Source organism: Benincasa hispida, chromosome 5, assembly GCF_027475165.1.
Source record: "Benincasa hispida cultivar pf3 chromosome 5, pf3_genome.v1.1, whole genome shotgun sequence".
In the NCBI taxonomy this organism is placed as follows: domain Eukaryota; kingdom Viridiplantae; phylum Streptophyta; class Magnoliopsida; order Cucurbitales; family Cucurbitaceae; genus Benincasa; species Benincasa hispida.
In genome coordinates, this window is record NC_143482.1 from 11,429,855 (window position 1) to 11,437,547 (window position 7,693).

The following is a 7,693-nucleotide window of genomic DNA, read 5'->3' on the forward strand; positions in this document are numbered from 1 at the left end:
ACTGACCACACCCCTATATTTTGTTTATAGTTCTTTTGGATAACAGCAAATGGACAATGGACTGTCATGTCGAAAAGAATGATAACTTTTGCATACTTGAAAATATGTAATTTTTGTATTTGTAAATATAACTAATATTATAAGTATCGAAAAGAACATATATTTTGTGAATTTTTTTTTTGGATATATATACATACAAACATTCAATATGAAATATATATACCTTCAATATATACATACAATATACAATATACCAATTAATTGAGCAGCAATATGAAATATATTTTGTTAGTATGTTTTACCGATTGAAGAGAATTAGAATTATTACAGTTTTTGAAAAGAATATAAGAAAAATAATCTATTATGTTCTACAAATTGAGAAAAAAATTGAGATCGTCCAGTTTATGTCATAAATAATTTGAGAAAATACGTGTATATTTGAAAATTAATCAATAATAGCAAAACATAAAACTAAAAAAAATAAAAGAATGAAATAAAAAACAAACAGAAAAAAATAGAACTAATCTCATTCATAAAAAAACTGCATCAGATCCTCCAACTCAACTCAACCCAACTCTGCACAATAAACACAGATAATAATTACTAACTCAACTCAACTCTGCACAACAAACACAAACAATTTAACTCCCCAAATAATTTAACTCTCTATATAATAATTACCAACTCAACTCAACTCTACTCTCTACTTTTATCACATACCAAACACACCCTAAGAGATTTTCTTTCTTTAACTATTAACGAGGTGTTTAGGGTATTGACTTGACTTGAGTGGAGGTTAGTTTTTAACCCAACTTATTAATTGGGTAAGTTAGGGTTTAGTGCTCTAATATTACTTGTTAGGGACGATAAACATCCATACATCTCAATGACGGTATGATGTTGTCCACTTTGGGTAAAACAATCCTCATGACTTTACTTTTATCTAGCCATTGTGTAACTTTTATTACATTCTCATCACCTAACTTCTACGGTTTGGTAGGGTCACCAATTTATTTGGGTTGGGTTGGGTTCAACAAAATAAAAATTTTGTAGGTTGGGTTAACTCAGCTCATGAGTTCACCTAAAATACTCAAAACAAACATGAACTTATTATTAATTTAAAATGTAAATTCTTTTATTTACGATAAGATTATATATACACATATTATTTTAATTTTATGACTTTTTTTGGATAATTTATTCTCCAATAACTCCTAAAATTGATTATTTTGCACCATAGAAAGAAAAAATTCTTAATATAAATTGAAATTAAGTTTCTATTTAACTCAATATATGAAAATAATTAAATAATTTTTTTACATATAACATTTTACTTTTTTTTATAAAATAATTTAAATAAATGATCAAAATAACTCGAACCAACCAAACTCAACCCAAATGTTTCTTGGTTGGGTTCATTACTTGATAAGGGTTATTTGAGTTGTATGTTATTTGAGTTGAAGAAACATACAACTCAAAAAATTAGATTCGATCGATAAAGTATTTCAACCCAATTCACAAACATCCATACTAATGCCAACATACATGCATAATAAACTTTGACTTACAATTTGACAAAAGATGTCATAAAAAAACACTAAATCCCTTGATGGCCTACTTTCTTCTTCTTCTTCCTATTTTATTTTATTATTATTATTATTTTTTTTTTTGTACATATGACATTCTTACATTCTACTCATCTATTTGTATGAAACAAGAGTGTTTGGGCTATCTCAAGTATAATGATTAAATGTAAAAAAAAATTATAAAATATATGTGAAAGTTTTAAATTGACATCTCAATTGATTATTAAAATTTTAAGAAAACAGGCATGTAATTAAAGGGTTAAACAAAAAGTTGAGCAAACAAAAATGACCACTAGAAAATCATATTTTTTTTATATAACAAAAAATTACTCTTTAAAAAATAACTCAATTCTGTACCACAAACACAAATTTTATAACTTTAGACTCCTTAGACATTTTAACTTTACAAATAAATTAACTCCAAATTTTATAATTCAACTTAGTGCCCAAACAAAACTAAGAAATGAATCAAATTTCAACTAACACATAAATTATAAGAAATGAAGTGATAACCAAACATAAACTTTAGTTTTTAGCTTTTGTTTTTTGAACATTAAGTTTATGAACACTACTTATATCTATGAATTTTGGGTTAGATTCTTTTTCCCCTCCCCATTTTGGTCTCTAAATTTCCAAGTTTCCATTTTGCTCATAGGTTTCAAAGGATTACATTTTTAACTTTTAAGTTTTGAGTTTGACTTCAATTTAGTCATTAGGTTGCAAATCGTTACAATTTTTCCCTTAAAGTTTGAGTTTTGTTTCACTTTGGTCCTTAGATTTCAAGATTACATGATTTTTTTTAAATACCCACTTTTAGTCTTTAATATTAATGTAGGAAATATCTTGTAGGATGTCTCGTGTGTTGTCGATTCTGCAGGATTATTTTTTTCCTTATTTGTTCTTCAGTGATTATTTGCTCTTGTGGATTTTTTTTCCCCCTATTCATATGTATGTCAATGTTGAATGGGCTGGGTTTCTTTTTTTCCACTACATCTTTTTAAAGGCAAATTGCTTGCTTTCTAGGGTTGCCAGTTTTGGATTGAACATTTTTGTATTGAAGAGTTTTGTTTATGTGATCAAGAGTGCGAAACATGTTACTCAGTTTCTATCGAACTTGAAGAAGTTTTTGTTGAAACAATATTTATCGAAATGATTATTCTTGGTCTTAAGGCAAGCTTAAGATCTCTTTGTTGGTTGAGAAGGGATTTTCTAACTTAAAGGGAGCTTTAGTGTTTTATAGAAAGAGATATTCACAATAAGGTAGGAAGATTATCATTGAGAAGTGTTCTCACTCTTGGAGAGCATAAGAGATAGCCTACTAATATTCATATACTTAGACAGAGCCTAAGTTTCCTTGCAAGAAGGTCTTATACTTAGGGAAACCTAAGTGTTCATTTAAAGAGTTGAGCTATTCATGTGTCATCCATTTATGGATAACTACAGTTAAACTTCATATTAGTAAAAATATCTTTCCTCGAGCACACTGCTCCTTAGACATAGGTGGTATTTCACCGATCTAACTTTGTGTTATGTATATTTTTGTTTATCGCTTTATTTTTTGGTTGCTCTTGAAATTGCAGTGTGATATTGCTACTAAATGTAGAATACCTTTATGTCTATTAATTAATTTAAAAGAATTAATTAATTAAGTTTCACTATCTTTTTCATCATTGATAAAATTATTTTCAATTTTTACTTCATAATTATCTAAGATTAATTATTAGGCATTAATACCAAACACTGAAGTGAGTTCTTAATGAAAAAATCGAGATTAAAAGTATACATCTAGAAACCTATGAAACAAATTGAAACAAAACCCAATATTCAAAGGTAAAAATAGTAATATTTTAAAATCTAGAGATTAAATTGAAACTAAATTAAAAAATCTAAGGACTAAATAGAAATTAGACTCAAAACCTAGGAATCAACTCGATATTTTTCCTCTTTTTTAACCAACTTTCTATCTATATTTTTAAAATTCCAACGAAGTTTTGAAAATTAAAACAAGTTACTTTTATTGTTTTAAAATATTGGTTGAGAACTTTAATGAAACCAAAAGAATATGGAACTGTGACTCGAAAAACAACCACGATTATATATATATATATATATATTAATAATAATAATTAAAAAAAACAAAAAAAAAACAAATAATTATGGAATCCTAAATTTTCTCTCTCTTGTTTTTGCCTTCAATTCTCGATTCTAGAAGTTCATTACAATAATTTCGATCTTTTTCCAATCATTAAACGTGTTTGATGGTGACAGTGTACCCTCTAAATTTTGAAAACATTTCACATATTCTTCCATCTCAATTGAAATAAGTTTTATAAGATTTGAAAAATAATTATAAAACTACTTGAGTTCGCTTTACGTAAGAATAAATTATGACTTTATACAAATAAAAGACAACTAGTTTAACTACTTTCTTTGATACAATAAATGAGAAATGGAGATGAAAAGTCTTCTTAAGGGAGAAAGTGAATGTAAATTAGGGGTGTTAAAAAAACTTGACGATCCGAAAAAATCGATCAACGTAATTTAATCCGTGCAATTTGGGTTGGTTTATCAAATCATTTGGGTTGGGTTAGGTTCAAATAAATGAAAATTTTATGAGTTGGGTTTGTTCATGAGTTCACATAATATAACCTGAACCAACCCGAATTTATTATTAACTTTAAAAATATGTTTTTTATTACTCATAACACAATTATTTATACATATATTGATTTTAATTTTATTTAATTCCAATATTTTTTGAATAATTTATTCTTCTACAACTCTCAAAATTAGTTTCTTTGCACATTAGAAAGAAAATTTTCACTATATAAATAAAATTGAGTTGTTAATCTTAATTTAATATATGAAAATAATTAAATTAGATTTTTATATATTTACATTTTGCTTCTTTTTAGAACGAAATTTTAAATAAATGACCCGATTAACCCGAACCAACCCAACCCAAATATTTCTTGGTTGGCTTGGGTTGAGTTCATTTTTTTAATTAGGGTTATTTGGGTTGAAAAAATTTATAACCCTGAGTCTGAAAAGTCTTTCAACCTAATCCAACCCAACCCATGAACACCCCTAATGTAAATTATCACTAAAATAAGCTCATTCTAGCATCTAATCTAATTGCTCTAGGCAACGTTTATCTCTATTGAAACGTAATCCATTAATTGGTAATCTGAAAATTGGGCTAGGCCTCATTTGATTAAGTTGGTTGTTGTTTATCTGTATTCCATAATCGTAATGAATTGTGGGGTTTACCTTCAAATATGCAATTAAAATGTAATCTGATTGTATTTGAAAATTACGTGGAACCCACTATATTTACCGTTATCATTACCATTACAAATACTATTGTTGTAGCAGTATGTGAATGATGAATATGTCACATTTACTATTACCTTTATCTTTACTTTTATCTTTACCGTTACCGTTATCATTTTCTTAGGGTCAAACGATAACAGTAACAGTAAATATGGTAGATTAATAATTCTAAGTAAACATGATCAAAAGTAATCTAATTATATATCAAATTGAGGTTTATTACGATGGAGTCTCATATGATTACACTAATTTTCATTACGAATTCGTAATTGTGGTCTTAATTCAAAACTAGTTGTGACAAAAGGAAGAATCATATGGGCTCGTCGTATCAATGCCCCGATTTTGAAGGTTGAACTGAAATCGACCCTACTTTCTAAACTTTAAGATTTTTGCCCTTTTGCTTCATTATATCCATGTGAAATTACCGGAATGGAACATCGTGCACTCAGATTCAACCTCTTGTACCCTTTCTCTCCTTTATCTCTCTCTTTCATTCTCGATCTTCTCTTTCTCGCTCTCCTCTCTCTTTTTCTCTAATCTATTTCCAACAAAAACCTACATACCATACTTCACTTCTGATATAAAAAAAAATGAGCGACCCTTTCTGCAAAGAAATCCACATTTCAATGAAAAACTACATGACGAACCACCCCTATCATGTGGGTGACCCGATTTCGATACCCGACAACGGCGCCAATTTGGTAGAGTCAAAGGTTGTCAAGGCCTTCAATCCAAACCAAATGATTATTTGTGCCTATATAAACTTGGTAGTATAGTGTAGTAACGAGTCAAACCATAGAGAGTCGATCGATTTCTCGATGAAATGCTTATAGTTCGATGACCGGAGAGAGTTTATTGTTTGATATTTGTGAATTGAAATGTAAAAGCATGAAAATTAAATTGCACAAAATGGGTAAATTGAATACTAGAGAAACGATTGCATGTACACTACAACAAATATGACTGATTATAGCTTTTGAAAATAGTCATTTAAAATATAGGCTATAGAATCTCATCCAAAAAAAGCGCTAAAATATTAAAAATTTAATTTGAGGGTGCGCTTAAAATTCCAGAATTATCCGCAGGATGCCACTGCTCCCGCCCCTTCTTCAACACACAAAACCCATATCTTCTTTCTCTATTTCTCATTTCTTTCCTTCATCTCCACATGTAAAAGAAAAACTTGAATCTTCTTTCTCTTAAATCTGAACCCTTATTTATCTCAAATCTCAGTTTTCAACACTGAAACGCACCACTTCTTCTCTTAGAACCCAACTCTTCACCATCGATGAGAGTGTTAAAACTGCAACTTGTTGAATCCACCATAAACTCCTGTTACGCTACTCCTTTTCTAGGAGGCCTAAAATCCACCACCACTGATCTTGGCGATGATACTCGTCCACTGTTACGTGCCCACATTAAGAAGAGAGGCAAAACCTAATTTGCTTATCCATGGATTTGAAGCCAACGCAATGGAGCAAGGATTCGATTCTTCAATGTCTACATTCCTAACCTATTTTTTTTGGAAAATCCTACTTGCCAGAGAGGTTCCGGTCCTTTTAGACTCATTGTATGATGAATTTAATGGTTTCGCTTGATGTTCGAAAGGTGAATGTCATTAGAATTAGCTACAGTGGCTCTGTATTAAACAATATGGTCGTTCAATTTCTTGAGCAATTGGAGAAATTGGTGCTTTATTGTGTTGGAGTTTACTTAGAAGTGAAAGATATGGCGGACGAGATGTTCGTCATGAAGAATGTTGATGAGTTTGCTAGCATTTTGGTGCATCAGATGCCAACTAAAGCTCAAGAAACTCCTCGATCTCATCCTCATCAAGCTTGTTAAAATTTTGCCCACTTGTATAATACACGATTTCATCAATGACCCAAGCTAGATAACATTACCTTAGCCTCTAATCATGCTTAGAAACCCAAGATAATGTATTAGAAGATTCCCAATCGAGTAAACAAAGTGTATACGACTGAGAGGAGAAGATGGACGGGTAGAAAATAGGAAAACGGCGTGATCCCAAGATAATGTATTGTGTATATATATATATATATACATATATGTAAATATGTATAATATACATACATATATATAATGAGTAGGTGTCATGGTGCAGAAGGAAATTCACCATAGTGTTCCGCTCTCGTGCGATCATTCGTTAGTTTATGCCTTTAGCGCAGTAATGCTCCCTCAAATTCTAAAACTCATGCTCTTAGGTCTAGGGCGCCAAATGGTGCTGTTGCACTACGACTCAAGAGGCAAAATGGTCATTTTACTTCCTCTTTCCCGGTTGATGCATTTGAGCTTCGTTTTGGTCCGTTTTAGCACCATTTCGACTATGATGCTCCACTACCTATTAAGACGCGTAATACCTGTACAATAAACATAAAATCTAAGAATAACCTCGAATTAAGGAGAGCAAGATAGCACATTATCAGGACTATCAATAATAGCAATTGGAAAAAAAAAGTTGAGAAAGGAGAAAACCAGAAAGATGGAAAAGGAAGAGAGGAAAAAAATCAAGGATATTTTGATAATGTTGGTTGATTATGATATAAGCAAAAAAAAAATTTCTTTTAGGTTTAAAAAAGTATAGCAATATCATAGCTTTTACATAATTATCTCTAATTAAATGTCCACACATTCTATTATAAAATAATGTTTATGCTTTGCAAACACTTCATTTACTTCAAAATTATCTTATCTAAAATTTACTTAAAATAATAGGACGAAAAATGAGGTATTTAAAAGTACAAAAACTAGTC

General features: G+C 29.8%; 1 pseudogene; it reads left to right on the forward strand.

Moving 5' to 3' along the window:
• Nucleotides 1–6,207: 6,207 nt before the first annotated feature.
• LOC120077213 (uncharacterized) lies at nucleotides 6,208–6,813 on the forward strand (annotated as a pseudogene).
• Nucleotides 6,814–7,693: the final 880 nt, after the last annotated feature.